The sequence below is a fragment of the Notolepis coatsorum genome, assembly GCF_963971535.1.
Source record: "Notolepis coatsorum genome assembly, chromosome: 8".
NCBI lineage: Eukaryota > Metazoa > Chordata > Actinopteri > Aulopiformes > Paralepididae > Notolepis > Notolepis coatsorum.
In genome coordinates, this window is record NC_140172.1 from 150,468,249 (window position 1) to 150,487,489 (window position 19,241).

The window sequence follows — 19,241 nt, forward strand, 5'->3', positions numbered from 1 at the left end:
GAGGCTACTAGCGTTAGCATGTTGATCAATTCTATTCATGTCTCCTCGACTTCCACTGTTTGTTGATAACTGTGACGCAGCTCTCGCCTTATGTAGCGAAGCAATAGTATCTGCTGTGTGTGTGTGCAGTCACAGTGCACTGCTGACAAGTGGATGAGAGCAAATTATATGAATGCATCGGTTTTTGACCGATGCAAAGACGCTACAACAAGATGCATCGCGAGTTCAGCCTGACATTTTGCCGATGCACACTTATTCCACCGGTGCACTCGCATCGTGAACGTGTATGCCGGCGCACCGATGCAAATCGATGAATCGTCACATCACTACCCCCTAGAGGGGGACGGGAGGGAATCGGATCCGACTGTGCAAAGAGGGTTTAGCAACTCAATGCACAGGGTGAGCAGATCGTGGGACTTACCTAGCGATCTCCAGCTGAGAGGAAGGATCACTTCAGATCACATTTGACTTTTAGAAGGAGAGGAGAAGAGATCTCCAGCTGAGAGGAAGGATCACTTCAGATCACATTTGGCTCCTACGCTGCGTGGCATGAGTGGAAAGAGTTGATTTTTTAAGGTGACGTCCATTCACTCACCTTAACATCCCTCGTCCGTGTAAACCACCCACCTTTCACTCACACATTCACGGCGGAGGCGACCACGCAAGGTGCCAACCTACCTGCTCATCGGGAGCAGTTCGGGGTTAAGTGTCTTGCTCAAGGACACTTCGACACGCTGATTGGGAGGAGCGGGTATCGAACCGGGAACCTCCGGATAACCAGACGACTGCTCTACCTACAGAGCCACTGTCGCCCCTATATATATATTAGGGATGTCCGATATTATCGGCCGATATCGGCATTAAAATGTGATATCGGAAAATATCGGTATCGGTTTTCAATTTTTTTTTTTTTTTTTTCTTTTTTTACATTTCTATAATCTTTATTTACCCAGGCAAGCAAGTACGAACAAATTCTGATTTTATTTATTGTCAAAAGTATGCATAATGTTGTGTTAATTCCACAACAAGAGATATGTAATGTTAATTACCTGAAATTATTCCATTTTTTGGGGGGGGAAACCCTGCATATATCGGTATCGGTTGATATCGGTTGATATCGGTATCGGAAATTAAGAGTTGGACAATATCGGTATATCGGTATCGGTAAAAAAGCCAATATCGAGCATCCCTAATATATATATATATATATATATATATATATATATATATATATATATATATATATATATATATATATTAAGGCTGTCAAAGTTAACGCGATATTAACGCGTTAACTCCCGATTCTATTAATGCCACTATTTTTTTTAACTCAAGATTAACTAAAACATTTTTTTTTTTTTTTTTTTTTTTTACTAGACTTCACTCAGGTGTATTATTGATGCTCTGGGTCTCATTCCCGAAATTTTTTCAAAGATATATTCTGGAAGACTTATCTTGGAACCACTGAGAGATAATCTATGACAAGTACACTCTGAGTCCTGAACGTGCTGGAGATATGTCTTAAGTGGCTGAAACGGTCGCAGAAATTATATGATCTGATATCTGCTTGGAGAATGGAATTCTGTCGTAAACTCCAAAGCGCGTTCCCGTTCAGCTCATTTGCATACAAACCACGCCCCCGACAGTCCTTATAAAGCAGTCAATGGGCAGTGTGCAAACCCTCGCTGAAATGTCAAAGCACCGTTCTGACACGGTAGGAAGAGGCGCACCTGCCTCTAAGCAACGACGTAGGAATTTCACCAATGCTGAAATGGAGGTGGGGATCCCTTGTAAACAAGACAAACGTATTCCTCTGGTCTGCATCCCCTTAACAATTGTGTGTATTGAGCTGTACTGTATTGTAAATTCTAGTTTCCATTCATTAATTCAGGTACTGATATCGGGAGTGGATAATTATAAGGGGGTTCTTTTCAGCAGCGTCAGCTCCGGTTACAGGGGCACCCACAATAAACATCCCTGACACCCTTTGAGTATTACTGAGTGATGTGTTTAGTTATTGGTATACATTGTAAACTGCATCGAATAATGACAGAAGCAAGCAAGTCGAATTCAGGTCCAGATTTAATTCACCTATGAATAGGAATTTATTCCACGCATGTGAATAATCTATTCACATGCGTGCAATTAATTGCTGTCGGACTAAGACAGCACGCCTATTATCCGGGCCCATTAATGGGTCAGGATGCATGTCCTGGTCAGGTGGTTGTTGAGGTGGCTGGAGGGGTAGCTACTAGCGGGACACCACGCTTCTCCGCGATGTTGTGCAGGACGCAGCAGGCCATGATAATCGTACACACCTGGAAAGAATAAATAAGCCACAATAAATGACATGCAACATATGATTGTATTGGGCTGAGGTGGGCACTCATACATGTTTTAACACGGCACGGCCAATTTATTTATCAGCTGTTGCCTTCATCCACAGCTTATCCGGCTTGTACAGCAGCTTGCCACCTGCTGCGTCCAAACACATCCAGCGTCTCTTTATCGACCCAATTGTGCGCTCCACGGTGGACCGGGTGCGCGCATGGCGCTCGTTATACGCCGCCTACTGCGTGGCGTGAGGGTTGGCGACTGAGGTCATCAGCCATGCCCATGGGGCCAGTGCATATCCACGGTCTCCTAATAAAACAAGTCATTAGAGGAATAGAAGCCTATACTGGTGCAAGAACAATTCTATACGCACAGATACTCACCAATTAGCCATGCGTCTCCTGCGTCTCCTTGTTCGAGGAGCATACCCACTTCGCTGTTCTGGAGGATGTACGAGTCGTGCGCACCTCCTGGGAAACGGGCGACGACGTTCAACAGCTGGTTGTTGGCGTCGCAGATGACCTAATAATAAATAATAATTATGAATTCTATTTGAAGAGAGAAGCAAAATAAATGATAGATATAGTAACACAGGAAAAAAGAAAAAACAAGTAAGATGAGAAAAGGAAGCAAGGTGCTGTCCAATTGGATGAAGTGGTAACAAGGGAGTAAACAAAAAATAGAAACATACCTGTACATTGATGGAATGGTACTGCTTCCGATTAAGGTATGGGAACGGGTCTGGGGAGGGTGCCAGGATGCGCACGTGGGTGCAGTCAATAGCACCGATGATGTTTGGCAGCCCAGCGATGGCATGGAATGCCGTCTTCACTGGGATCTGCTCTTGCGCGGAAAAGGGGAATCTGATGTACTGCGTGGTCAACTCCACGATGCCAGCCAAGACCCGTGGGATGCAGCGGCTGATGGAGGTTTGGGATATGCCCACCCTGTCTCCTAGCTCCCTCTGGAATGTTCCAGTTGCTAGGAAGCCCAGGGTGGACAGTACCTGCACGTGCAGTGGCACAGGGTTGGAGCGTCTGGTCTGGCTCCTCAGTGCTGGCTCCAGCGTCTCGCACAGCTCCATTAGCACAGGTCTTGGCAGCTTGAAGCGTCCCAGCAGGTACGCGTCACTCTCGGCGAAGAGATCAGCGTGGTCCCTGTACTGGCGCTCCCTATTTATTGCGCGTTCGTAGCGAGCATAATTATGCTGGACGTTACCCATAATTGTGTGTGTAAGCCTTGGGTGCAGAGTTGACCATGTATTTTAAGCATGGCGCGATTAATCACTGTTAATTGGATGCCAGGGTTCAATGTACATGATTGCTGTTCAAGTGCACCTGCAAGGTCAGGTGTATTTGTCACACGCAACATCGTACCGGTGAGATGAGCAGTGGAATGTTTATCCACTGGCTCTTATGATGTATACAATAAGCAAATGTCCCAAACTATAAATAAGAACAACAATAAAATTATGACGGAATTATGTGGCTGATGTATTTATTTATTCCGAGTCATTTGCAGTGTGTGTAGCTATTATTTATTTTTCCGACATCAAATAACGTAATTTCTTATCATACAAATAGTCATATTTATTTTAATTATGATTAAGTAATTAATTCCAAGGAGGCCTGTAGTGTTGACGTGAAGGAATCACTATGAGAACACAAGTCTGTCAAGTTATGATAAAATTTTAAATGAGTAAATCAATCATGAGGTTTGATCATGGGCTGAGAGCATATTTAAGAGTGCTCCTCAGCACTCTTAGATCTGCTCTCAAATAAGATCTCAGGAAAATTTGAGGACTCCCACTCCCAGTCCTAATATGTCTTAAATAGGCCGAAATCTGGCTAAGATGAAATATTTTGTCGTAACTTCGTTCGAGAATGAGACCCAATGATACTATGTTTGTTTCTGAAGTGTGTGTCTGTGTGTGTGTGTGTGTGTGTGTGTGTGTGTGTGTGTGTGTGTGTGTGTGTGTGTGTGTGTGTGTGTGTGTGTGTGTGTGTGTGTGTGTGTGTGTGTGTGTGTGTGTGTGTGTGTGTGTGTGTGTGTGTGTGTGTGTGTGTGTGTGTGTGTGTGTGCGTGCGTGCGTGCGTGCGTGCGTGCGTGCGTGCGTGCGTGTGTGTGTGTGTGTGTGTGAGATATAGAGAGAGAGGGGGGTGAGAGAGATGAGGAAGGGGCAAGAGAGAAAGAGAGCTGGGAGAGTGTGTGTGTGAGGGAGAGAGGGGGGTGTGTGATTAATCAGCCCTTGTGTGTGTGAATGTAACAAGTTCCTAACGTTTTCTTTCCCCTATTATTTCATGCACACTTTATTCATTGTTTTAAATTATTATTTTCTTTTAAGTTATTTTGTGCATCACTCTGTTTTAAATTTGATGCAAATTTGCAATGCATGAGGCCGGGTCATCCTTTTGTGTTAAATGGCTGCATAAAGCAAGCATTTGTTGACTCGCATGTTGATAAGAGTATTAAAACTTGGAACTTGAAAAAGATCCGTTTAAGGTAAAAAAATAAAAATAAAATAAAAATGCGATTAATTTGCGATTAATCGCGAGTTAACTATGGACAATCATGCGATTAATCGAGTTAAATATTTTAATCGTTTGACAGCACTAATATATATATATGGTGTAAACCACCCACCTACAGTATATACAGTATATTTATTTATTTATACAAATATACCACCATAATGCAGATGCCTTGACCGGCACATATAGTCTGTCCTGACGCCCAGTGTTGGTTATCGTCAGTGAGGCATCCTTACCTCGTACTTCTGCAATGAAGTATCAGAACGTGATCAATGGAGTTGTATGAGTTATGATCATTGGGTCTCATTCTCGAAAATGTTTCAAAGAGTTCTCTTGGAAGACTTATCTTGGAACCGACTGAGACAGAATCAATGACAAGTTCACTCTGAGTCCCCAACATGCTGGTAATAATGTCTTAAGGGGCTGAAACGGTCACAACTGTGATATGATCTGATATCTGCTTAGAGAATGGCATTCTGTCTTAAACTCAAAAGCGCATTCCCGTTCAGGTCATTTGCATACAAAACAACGCCTCCAGAGCCCCTTATAAGGCAAAGTAATGACGCAGCTGTGTGGAAATGGATGCGGAAGTGCCTTGCGAGTCTTGCGTGACCCATCGAAATGAGATTAGATTAATGTATTGTCATCATATATAGTACAGCTCGTGGTACACCTGCCGCAGCGCGCGCACACACACACACACACGCGCGCAATATACTCTAGCCTACGGCGTAATGAATGAACGCAGTATAGGCTTATTATTCCATTAATGACTTGTTGCATTAGGATTTAGTAGATACTATATGCTCTGCCCTACGTACAGTATAGGTACAGTCTGTACTTATACTGTACGTAGGGCAGAGGCAGAGCATATATAGTATCTATATCTACTAAATCCTATTGAAACAAGTAACTAGAATATATTAAGCCTATACTGTTCACGTAGGCCATACTGGTGCACACAAGACTTGTTATGGAATATTAATGCAGTCTATTTCCTTGCGATTAGCTTTAGTTCTTATTTATTTATTTATCCACTGTCATTTCAGTGTTGGTGTATAGGCTATATAGTGTATTTCAATATAAGTTTAATTGATTAATGATATATTCGAAGGAATGCAGGTTTATAGACCCCCTCTATATCAATATATATATATCAACCCCCTCCAATGTACAGTAAATTACCAAGTATGGTTTTGTCAATATTCCAATGTACAGTTTTGCTTGTACAGTGTCCCCCACCCACCCCTCCTACCCAACCCCCCCACCCATTTAAATAGGGTGACCAGGTGTCCCCCTTTTTGTACTGTTATTTATTGTTTTAAATATTCAAACTTTATCACTTGACAGTAATTCTTGTGTTCGATTTTTATTTTTTTGCTTCGAAAAGAGGGACATCCTCTCAATATGTGGGACGCGGTCTCAAATGGTGGGACAGTACAACCAAAAGGGGGACACCTGGTCACCCTACCACCCAACCACCTCCAATGTACAGTCCCCCTACATCCCCCCACCCACCCAACCCCACCCCACCTACCAAACCTCCTCCAACAGTTTCTACGTCAAATGTATATACTCTCTTTTCTGGACTCTTTTTGTATCACAAACAGTACTGTATTTGCAAATCTGGTATGTCATAAATGTATAGATGTAGCAGTACTGTCTATCTGTATGTCGTGTGTGTCATATATGTTATGATGAATTGAAAATGGGGGACCCTGATGTAAACAAGACGAACGTCTTTCTCTGGTCTGCATCCCCTTAACAATTGTATGCAATTGAGCTGTACTTACTGTACCCATTCTGCAATCTATTAACAAAGTTTTCAATCAATCAATCAATCAATCAATCAATCAATCAATCAATCAATCAATCAATCAAACAAAGGTCTGTCCCATTGTATACCAATCAATGGGATATATTGCATGTTGACCTGCATTCTTTCAAATGTATATAATTAATCATTAAAACAGATGTGTAACAAATAAGAAATACAAATTCCACAATAGGCATTAAATAATTATTATTTTCAATAATTTCACAATAATTGCATAATTGTGTTTGAATATCTGAGTAATTAAAGTAATTATACATTTGTCCAAAATAGCTGGTTCAGATATGGTTAAGCAGCTGCCCTGTGATAAGATGAATCCATATTATTTATTTTTCCGACATCAAATGCGTAATTTCTTATCGTACAAATATTGTCATATTTATTTTAATTATGATTAAGTAATTAATTCCAAGTAGGCCTGTAGCGTTAACATGAAGGAATCACTATGAGAACACAGTCTGTCAAGTTAATAAAATTGTCAATTAGTCAATCAATCATAAGTGTGCTCCTCAGCACTCTTAAATCTGCTCTCAGCCACGCTCAAATCTGATCTCAGGAAAATGTGGGGACTCGCGCTACTAACCCTAATATGTCTTAAATGGGCAGAAATCTGCCTAAGAGGACATTTTTGGTCATAAATTCGTTCGGGAATGAGACCCATTATCTCCGACTTGTGGGGAACTGCAACACCCTACAAGTTCCATTCTGATCAGATTTTTATACATCTGTACAACATTAACTGCATTACTTAAATTATTGATCTTTATTATGTCATAAACCTGAATTTGACAAGAGAATTTGAGGGGAAAGTAAGTTAAGTCAAAGGGTTAAAGGATATAAGGCCAGTGTGATATCAATTATTTTAGTGATGAGATAACATGTCAGGTTTATGACATATGAAGACCAATAATTTAAGAAATGCAGTTAATGTTGTACAGATAATAGATGGTATAAAAATCAGAATAAAAAAACGTAATGATATTCATCATATCTCATACAAGTGATTTCATAATTTTCTGATACTTCATTGCTGAAGTAAAAAGTAAGGATGTACCTCACAGGATATATGGGCAGGTCAAGGCATCTATATTATGGTGGTATATTCTTATACATTAGTTACATTTTCAATCGAATGTCACTTTTACACAACAGTTGACTTTGGAGTTTTTGGACAACAATCAACTTCTGGATATAATATGAGCTATAACCTGCTGTTGGCCTGATAGATGAGAAATGAGAAGAAATGCATTGTGGTCTTTCCACAGGCTTGTTTGAGATTACTTTCGGCTCGCCTCGAAAACAAGTGAGAGTAGACGATTGCAGCCGGTGGATTGATTGATTGATTGATTGATTGATTGATTGATTGATTGATTGATTGATTGAAAATTGTATTAACAGATTGCAGAATGGGTACAATACATTACAGCTCAATACACACAATTGTTAAGGGGATGCAGACCAGAAAATGCGTAATTTCTTATCGTACAAATATTGTCATATTTATTTTAATTATGATTAAGTAATTCATTCCAAGTAGGCCTGTAGCGTTAACATGAAGGAATCACTATGAGAACACAGTCTGTCAAGTTAATAAAATTGTCAATTAGTCAATCAATCATAAGTGTGCTCCTCAGCACTCTTAAATCTGCTCTATGCCACGCTCAAATCTGATCTCAGGAAAATGTGGGGACTCGCGCTACTAACCCTAATATGTCTTAAATGGGCAGAAATCTGCCTAAGAGGACATTTTTGGTCATAAATTCGTTCGGGAATGAGACCCATTATCTCCGACTTGTGGGGAACTGCAACACCCTACAAGTTCCATTCTGATCAGATTTTTATACATCTGTACAACATTAACTGCATTACTTAAATTATTGATCTTTATTATGTCATAAACCTGAATTTGACAAGAGAATTTGAGGGGAAAGTAAGTTAAGTCAAAGGGTTAAAGGATATAAGGCCAGTGTGATATCAATTATTTTAGTGATGAGATAACATGTCAGGTTTATGACATATGAAGACCAATAATTTAAGAAATGCAGTTAATGTGGTACAGATAATAGATAGTATAAAAATCAGAATCAAAAAACGTAATGATATTCATCATATCTCATACAAGTGATTTCATCATTTTCTGATACTTCATTGCTGAAGTAAAAAGTAAGGATGTACCTCACAGGATATATGGGCAGGTCAAGGCATCTATATTATGGTGGTATATTCTTATACATTAGTTACATTTTCAATCGAATGTCACTTTTACACAACAGTTGACTTTGGAGTTTTTGGACAACAATCAACTTCTGGATATAATATGAGTTATAACCTGCTGTTGGCCTGATAGATGAGAAATGAGAAGAAATGCATTGTGGGTGTTGGTCTTTCCACAGGCTTGTTTGAGATTACTTTCAGCTCGCCTCGAAAACAAGTGAGAGTAGACGATTGCAGCCGGTGGATTGATTGATTGATTGATTGAAAATTGTATTAACAGATTGCAGAATGGGTACAATACATTACAGCTCAATACACACAATTGTTAAGGGGATGCAGACCAGAGAAAGACATTCGTCTTGTTTACATCAGGGTCCCCCATTTTCAATTCATAATGACATATATGACATACATGACATACAGATAGACAGTACTGCTACATCTATACATTTATGACATACGAGATCTACTAATATACAGTACTGTTTGTGATACAAGAAGACGGGGTGGGGGAAGCTGTACAACTGTACAAGCAAAACTGTACATTGGGATATCGACAAAACCTTACTTTGTCCCAAGAAGAGGGTCTTGTGTATTGGTTTAGGACATTTACTGTACATTTACAGGGGTCAGTTTTGAATTGCACCCTCCCGTAGGTGCTCTTTAAGAGTGGTTTTGAATGTGGGTAGTGATTCACATTCCTTTACGGCTGTGGGTAGGGCGTTCCACATTGATGTGGCATAATTGCAAAACGTGTTTAGTCCCTTGTTTGAGCCGAATCTGGGTTTAACATAATTTGTGGAGCTCCCTCTGGTGTTGTGGTCGTGGTATTCACTGACCTTTGGGAAGTATTTTGACATGTACATGGGTACCTTAGTGCTGTAGTGTATCTTGTAGACCAGGCCCATTGCAAGTTGCTGTACTCTGTCGTCTGCTCTAAGCCATCCTAGGTTGTCAAAGTGGGCAGGGGTGAGGTGGGTTCTAGGAGTAAGGTCAAGCCAGTCTGACCAGTTTGTTTTGTGATGTTTGTAATTTTGTTTTTAGCGCCTTTGAGGTGCTTTGGTACCATGAGGTGCAAGCATAGTCGTAGTACCCTTGAATGAGTGCTCCTGCCAGAGTCTTCAGGGTATTCTTGTTTACCAGAGAGGAGATCTGGTACAAGAATCTAGTTCGTTGGTTGACTTTTTTGATTACATTGGATGCGATTTTGTCACAGGAAAGATTTGCCTCTAGGATGGAACCTAGCCGGTATGTAATTTCATCTTTCCTTGTGACAATATTGTCACCCACTGTAACTGAGAAGCCGTCGGTCTCGCTGAGTTTGTTATTTGAACCAAAGAGAATGGACTCTGTTTTACCCAGGTGTAATTGTTATCAGCGAGCCAGATGCAGATTTTGCCTAGTTCCGAGCTGAGGGTTTTTCATCTGAGTCGTCCGCGAACAGGAACAAGTTGCAGTCACAAGCTGACGACATGTAATTTGCATAAATTAGGAACAGTAGCGGTCCTAGTATGCTTCCTTGTGGAACACCACAGCTTGTTTACCTCCACCATCTGTTCTCTCCCCTCTAGGTAGGATTCAGGGACGTGCACAGGACTTTAGACGGGCAGGTGCTCAAAGGCTGAAAAGGGCACTGGGCCTGTGCTATTTTTGAGGGCCCTTTTTGGGCGGGGAGGGGCCTTTTTATGCTTTTTGGGGGGTTTTGGTGATCAAATATTGAATATTGAACTATAATAATCAGTGCAGGAGCTCACTTATCCTTGAAAGACACTTTTATCACTGATTTAAAAGGACCATACATCTCCATAAATGTTCAGGGTGGAGGGAATAAGTGCTTACCCTACAGACCCCAAGTACATCACAACGGAACATGTTTGAGTACCATTTGAATAATTTAAATAATATGTTGACATTAAAAAAAGAACAAATAAAATGGAAAAAGAAACTACATAAAACAATGATACACATTATAATAAAATATTTAAGTAAAATGTATAGAAATAAAGAAAAATAAGACAATGAAATAAAGATAATAATTCATTTAAAAGCTATTTTAAAGAGGTAATAGTTGGGTCAAGAACCAACATTCTGTGACCATTCTCTGGCTAAGATGTTTTGATGATTGATTTGACTTCTATGGACCTTTTATAAAATATTTAGCCCCCATGTCCCTCCGAAAAATCCCGGCATTTTTTGTCAGATGGCCAAATCGAAAATATCTGCTGACGCCATCTTGAAAAATTTACTTTTGATCCAGAGCACCTAGAATCATGTATGAATACACTTTTTTGTGTACATCAACCATTCCAATTCTGACATTAGTTTGACTCTATGACATCAATTTAACCCAGAAATCCAAGATGGCCACCATCCAGTAGAGCAAAAATGTAGATAGAGACAGCAGAGCGAAAATGTTACTTTTGAATGGGAAAGTAAGATTTGGTGTTTCGGCAGGGCTTCAGACTAACAACTTTCCCAATAGCTAGCTAGCTAGCAACAACAACTAGTTAGCTAATATAGTCATTGTAGCCCTGTGTTTGGGGTTTGTTAACCCTTGTGTTGTGTTCGAAAGCTGTTTCTTTCAGGAGTTATTTTGATGATGTTCTGAGCTTGTGCTCAGCCTTCTGTTTCAAAAGGTATCTTGGACCACGCCATCTCGCCATTCCTTGACATGAAGAACTCCTGTTGACCTCGCTCATCCAGGCCTTCTTCTTCAATAGACTGCGTGTGTGTGTGTGTGCGTGTGTGTGCATACGTGCGTGTGCACATGTGTGTGTGCGTACGTGCGTGCATGCGTGCACTATCCCTTCATACAATGGGTTTCACGCTGGCTTGAATATGGAGCAGAGGAAGAGCAAGGCTTATTTTCATACATCTTACAATAAACCGCCCAGTTGTGAATGACATCATGGAGAAGCTGTCTACCATCATCGCAACTAAGCACATGCCCTTCGCCTTCTTAGTGGGAGATCATCCTGTGTACGTCCTCATCACTCTGCTCAAGGCCGAGAACTCAAACAAGTACCATGACATTGTACCCTTTCTTGGTCCCTTCCATACACAGTGTGTGATGATGAGCGCTATCTACAAGCGCTACAAGGGGAGTGAGCTAGGAGATGTACTTGTGGCAGGATGAGTTATTGCAGAGGGCTCTGTCGACCGTGCACTGAAAGGCAAGCATTACAAGAGGGGGCTGCGTTGCTTGAGGCTCATCTATGAGGCACTCATGAGTCAGCTGGTAAAGGGGAGGCTCATGCCCAACCTGGCTGATGAGACAAGGGAGAACCTTGAGATTCTGAGAGATATGAGTCTCTCCCAAGAACCCCGTGCAGCTGCACATGCGGCACTGGAGGATGATACTGACCTCGAGAGCCTCATCACCAATTTATTCACCCAGGTGGAGGCCAGTGACATGGCAGACTACTGGAGGGACTTCCTGTCTATGACGGATGCACTCATGCAGAATGTGCATGCAGTACATATCTGCAACTGGGATGAGTATGTCAGCTCTCTGCGTGCCATGCTGCCATGGGTGGTAGTATACGACAACAATAGGTATGGAAGGTGGCTGCCTGACTTCTGGGCAATGCTGACAGCTCTCCCTGCTGATCAGGTCGCCTTCCTTCGTACTGACTTCACTCAGTCCATCACAGGCAACCCCTACTCCAACATGGCCTGGGACATGTGGATCGAGTGTACAATGAACAAGGGCAGCAAAATGAAGTCTGGCTGGCTCTCCATCCTCCAGAATGAGAAGCAGCTGCTGGTGCACTCCAGAAATGTGAACAATTTGGCCAAGATCCGGGTGGCTCACAATGCCCTGGCCACACACAAAAAAGCCAAGAGGAAGCACATAGAATGTGGTCCGAAAAGGATGAGAGAAGATGAGCAGCGCGTGCAGGACCTGGTCGCATGCATGAGTTTGATTCCTTCCCATTTGATCCAGCCTCACCCACCCTCCGCACCCTACAGTCAGCCATGCCTGCCTCTGATGAACTCATCGCGGACTTCAACTCAGCCTATGCTGTGGGAGAGGAGAAGTTGACCAGCTTCTTGCAAGACCGAGTGTTCAGTAAGAAAACCTCCCTCCATGCACCTGTCCCTTGAGCAAACGCTTGACATTTGCCAAGCAGCCCTGCATGGAGAAGCCCGGGGAGGAACTCAAAGCAAGAGCTGCTGAGATGGAGCGGAGTGCTCTCAAGGCAGTGATCGACCTGGTTGAGGTCAGTCAACTTGTGAATCTCTCAGAGTTTCTGGAACATCGTGTTGTCGAGGAATGTGTGGCCATATTCAACTCCAATGGCACATATAGGAAGACACAGAAGAGCAAGCTCATTCAGAAGCTCTCTCTCCAATCTGTAGATCTGCAAGAACCCTGGAGGATGGCAACCCCATCAGCAGAAGATCGGCAGACACAAGATGGCACCCCATACAAGTGGTTGGACTATGTCCACAAGGTATCATCCATCATCCTTGCCCGCCATGGTGATGCTGACCGTATTTTCTGTGTAAATGACCCGTACGACGCAGCATACTCAACTAAAGATGATGAGCGAGATCTGCGGGTACAAGGTAAGGTACATGTCCCCAACACCTACATGAAGCTGGGCGACCCCTTCCCCTCTGCCAGAGAGTTCAAAACACTGCTGTGTAGCGTCAGCAACAAGGAGCGGCTACAAAAAGTAATATGCAGCTATCTGACTGACCTTGTTGCACAGGGTGTAGATACAGAGATCGTCTACTCTGTTGGCTCCCACTGCACCAACTTGTCAACCCAGCAACCAATGCAGAACTACAGCTTTGACCAGTCTGAGGCTGACACCATCCTCTTCTCTGCTTACACAGTTCTACGTGAGTCAGGCTACAGTGGCCCTGTGGTCATTGATGCAGCCGACACCGATGCCTATGTCATGGCAGCGGTCATCTCTCAACAGCTGCCCGGTATGCTCTGCATCAAGAGAAAGCAGGACACGGTCTTCTGCCGTGGCCTGGTTACTGAGGAGATGGCAGATTGTATTGTGCAGCTACACTGCATTACAGGCTGTGATGCCAATTCAGGCTTCTATGGCAAGGGTAAGTCGTCGGTGTATGACAAGGTGGCAAAGAGCCCTATGGCACGACGGCTGCTCTCGCGGTGTGGAGATAGCCTTGACCTTGAGGAGGAAGTGCTAGAGGAGCTGTTCGAGTTCACACGACATGTTATTTATGGCGACAAGAAGAGTAGCACCATGGCTGAGGCCCGTGCCACAAAGTGGAAGAGAATGAAGAACAAATCATTCATCCATCTCCCTCCAGATGCAGATAGCCTACGCCAACACTGCCTCCGTGCCAACTACTTGGCATATCTAGTGCGCCACCCCTCCCTGAAGCGACACCCTTCGCCACTCGGACATGGCTGGGAGCTGGTGGGTGGTCGCTGTCGCCCTGTCCGCCACACATGACCTGCTCTCCCAACACATCTACCTGCACCAGGGCCAGCTGAAGAAAGTGAGGAAGAGGAGAGTGAGGAGGATGATGATGAGACGGGAGATGATGATGTATGGAGGAGGGGTGATTCATTGGAATCTGATGATTCAGAATCTAGTGAGGCAGAATGCTCTGATTCGGACTGATCATGACATGTTTAAAGTGGTTTCATTGTTGGGCCGCTCCAGTAGCACACCACATAGCGTGCTGAGTCGCGAAGTGGTCGTCCCGGGTTTGTTTCCCAGTCCCGGCGACCATTTGCTGCATGTCTTCCCTACCTCTCCTCCCGTTCTCCCTCTCTCCCTCTATCGGTCCTGCGTGGCCAGAAAAAGCTGAAAATGCTATAAAGTAAAAAAAAAATTAAGTAAAATAAAAATAAAGTGGTTTCATTGTTAATCTGTTCAAGTTACAGCTATTTAAGAGAGCGTATTTTGAAGTATAATTAGTTATCTTATCATACTGTACATTCATCAATTATTTTGCTGAGATCCTTATGAAGGTAGTTTGTTTAAAGTACAGCAGTACCATGGTAAAATTGGTTTTGACATTAAAAGTTACATTTTCGCTCTACTATATGGTGGCCATCTTGGATTTCTGGGTCAAATTGATGTCATAGAGACAAACTGATGTCAGAATTGGAATTGTCATGGTTGACTTACACAAAAAAGTGTATTCATACATGATTCTAGGTGCTCTGGATCAAAAGTTAATTTTTCAAGATGGCGTCAGCAGGTATTTTGGATTTGGCCATCTGACAAAAAATGCCGGGATTTTTCGGAGGGACACGGGGGCTAAATATTTTATAAAAGGTCCATAGAAGTCAAATCAATCATCAAAACATCTTAGCCAGAGAATGGTCACAGAATGTTGGTTCTTGACCCAACTATAAGTTTTGAGCAGTGCCAACCGAGTCTGCTGTCCTAACAGACTTGGGGTCTGTAGGGTAAGCACTTATTCCCTCCGCCCTGAACATTTATGGTGATGTATGGGCCGTTTAAGTCAGTGATAAAAGTGTCTTTCAAGGATAAGTGAGCTCCTGCACTGATTATTATAGTTCAATATTCAATATTTGATCACCAAACCCCCCCAAAAGCATAAAAAGGCCCCTCCTGCCCAAAAAGGGCCCCCAAAAATAGCACAGGCCCAGTGCCCTTTTCAGCCTTTGAGCACCTGCCCCTCTAAAGTCCTGTGCACGTCCCTGGGTGATGATGTTACTGTACATCATGTTAGGGCTGTTGGAGCTACTGGTGTTGTTACTGTACATCATGTTGGAGCTAGTGATGGTGTTACTGTACATCATGTTAGGAGCTAGTGATGATGTTACTGTACATCATGTTGGAGCTAGTGATGGTGTTACTGTACATCATGTTGGAGCTAGTGATGGTGTTACTGTACATCATGTTAGGAGCTAGTGATGATGTTACTGTACATCATGTTGGAGCTAGTGATGGTGTTACTGTACATCATGTTGGAGCTAGTGATGGTGTTACTGTACATCATGTTGGAGCTAGTGATGGTGTTACTGTACATCATGTTGGAGCTAGTGATGATGTTACTGTACATCATGTTGGAGCTAGTGATGGTGTTACTGTACATCATGTAGGAGCTAGTGATGATGTTACTGTACATCTTTCGTTCTTTCTTTCTTTCTTTCTTTCTTTCTTTCTTTCTTTCTTTCTTTCTTTCTTTCGTTCTTTTGTTCTTTCTTTCTTTCTTTCTTTCTTTCTTTCTTTCTTTCTTTCTTTCTTTCTTTCTTTCTTTCTTTCTTTCTTTCTTTCTTTCTTTCTTTCTTTCTTTCTGTTAGGAGCTAGTGATGGTGTTACTGTACATCATGTTGGAGCTAGTGATGGTGTTACTGTACATCATATTGGAGCTAGTGATGGTGTTACTGTACATCATATTGGAGCTAGTGATGATGTTACTGTACATCATATTGGAGCTAGTGATGGTGTTACTGTACATCATGTTAGGAGCTAGTGATGGTGTTACTGTACATCATGTAGGAGCTAGTGATGGTGTTACTGTACATCATGTTGGAGCTAGTGATGGTGTTACTGTACATCATGTTAGGAGCTAGTGATGGTGTTACTGTACATCATGTTGGAGCTAGTGATGGTGTTACTGTACATCATATTGGAGCTAGTGATGGTGTTACTGTACATCATATTGGAGCTAGTGATGGTGTTACTGTACATCATATTGGAGCTAGTGATGGTGTTACTGTACATCATATTGGAGCTAGTGATGGTGTTACTGTACATCATATTGGAGCTAGTGATGGTGTTACTGTACATCATATTGGAGCTAGTGATGGTGTTACTGTACATCAGGGCTATTCAACTGGCGGCCCGCGGGCCAGATCCGGCCCGCGGGATGATTCTGACCGGCCCGCCAAAGATGATGATGACATGATAATAAAAAAAAAGTAAAAAAAATTTAAACTTTTTTTTTTTTTTTTTTTTTTTTTTTCATGTCAACGTTAACACGCACAATTGAGCCAAAAGTCACTCAATTAATGACAGATTTCATTGATAAATTGAGGGAAAACTTTGCAAGTCGATTTGATGAATTTGACATGTCCAGAGAATTGATGCATTTTGTGAGCAACCCATTTGCCAATGTAGCTGCTATTTCCACAAAAGGACAAGAGTTCCTTGCATCACTTCACATTGATGAAGGTCTCCTGCAACTTGAAATAATTGACATGCAAGCATCATCTGCTCTGAAGCAGGCACTTGAGAATGAATCCACCACAACATTTTGGATAAAGTGTATTCATGTCAAGACATTCCCCAAAATAAAAACGCTGGCAATATCTGTGCTAACAATGTTTGGCTCAACATACACCTGTGAATCCAGTTTCTCTCACATGAATGCCATTAAAACAAGCAACGTGCCTCCTTGACAAATGAGCATTTGCATCACTGTTTGCGGGTAGCCCTCACTTCCTATGAACCCTCTTTCTCTGCCATTGCCCAGTCAAAGAAGTGCAATCGCTCTCATTAGATGTGTGTATGTAGGCTAGGCCTGTCTGCCCCCCACCCCCCTGATGTTTGAGAGTTAAGAGTGGACAATAAGTGCTAATAAGATGCTGTGATTTGCTGTTGTTGCACAGACATGAAGCACTTTTTCATAAGCTCAGCTGCACTATAAATGTGTTTTTTTGTTCAAGTGTTGATGTTAGAATGTTCAGATGCACATCATGCACTTGTTTGTTTTTTATTTTATTTTTATATTGAAATGTTGAAGAGGAGATGTTGCAGTTGTTGCACAGTCATAAATGAAGCACTTTCTGCAGGAGATGTTGCAGATGTGACACATAAATGAAGCACTTTTTTTGAAAAGTATACTACTTTTGCAATGTAGTTAAATAAAAGTTGTGAAAATGTGGTTGCGTGTTGTGTCAAGTGTACATATATTCATAGCACAGGGAGGCGCCGTGGCAGTCCGGCCCCTGGCCCCTTGGGTTTCTGACAATGTGGCCCCCTGAACAATTTAGTTGAATAGCCCTGCTGTACATCATGTTAGGAGCTAGTGATGTTACTGTTTTATTTTATTGTTATCCTTACTTGTCTAATTGTTATGATTGTATATGCTGTGCAGGCACGTGCACACATAGAGCCCAAAGGGTGCTGAAGCACCTGCCTTTAAAAAAAAAGGCAGGTGTTTTAAGTGCCCTTAAAAAAAATCGTTACGCATATAGACTGCCCTTCCAACTGAAAAATGTCAGGATAGAATCAAAATATTAAGTAAAGAGAGAGAGATGCCCCATATTCCATTGCAGTTTGCACGGCCTCCTCAGCGTGCCTCTCCGCGGACCTATATATTTTATGCATAGCGTGGGTGGTGATGATGATGATGATAGAAACCGCTGTGGCGAATACAGTTGAATGCTGGTATTATACTCACTGAGGGACACGAAGAAGTCAAGTCCGATGGGATTTGGGAATCTCAAATACAAATCGGGATTGGAATAAAAAATGCATTTATATTAAACAATACAGAATATACAGCACTTCCTGGGGTCTGTAGGGTTAGCACTTATTCCCTCCCCCCTGAACATTTATGGAGATGTATGGGCCTTTTAAGTCAGTGATAAAAGTGTCTTTCAAGGATAAGTGAGCTCCTGCACTGATTATTATAGTTCAATATTCAATATTTGATCACCAAAACCCCCCAAAAAACATAAAAAGGGGGCCCCCCCGCCAGGAAAAGGGCCCTTAAAAATCAGGCTTGTGCGCTACGCTCGCTCGGTTAAAACACACACAGGTATAGTCAAGTGCCCTTTTCTGCCTTTGAGCACCTGCCCCTCTAAAGTCCTGTGCACGTCCCTGAGTGGGTGTGCATCTGTTAGTGGCTTGATGTGATGGAAATTAGTCAGAAGGATTATGACAAACATCTGTATCTCCAGTATGCACCCTCCCAAGTGATGATGTTTGGAGGGTGTGGAGGAGATGTATTATAGGACACGAGTGTCAGCTTCCTCATGGTTGCATTGATCCATTGGTGGACTGTTTCCAACATGGTGGACTTGATCACCTGCAGTGATGTAGACATCCTTGTCATCTGGGAACTGTTCATCTGTTAAGAACTTATTTGACAGGAATGAGAAAATGTCTTGTTACACCTGGCGCAACTAACTCCTCGTCAACAGAAATATCTCTACTTGACGTGTATTGTGTCTAGCACAATAAAAGCTTTCCCATAGAGCTCTGCATGATGTTTGAAGTGCTGCATTCTCAGCTTATTTGCTGTCTTCTTCTGTGTTTTCTTCTCATGGAACAACAGTAAGTTATTTCGCTTGACCGGTGCTGTCAGAAGTCTGTCATTTGATTCAAGCACTCTTCCTGAAATTGTTGTAC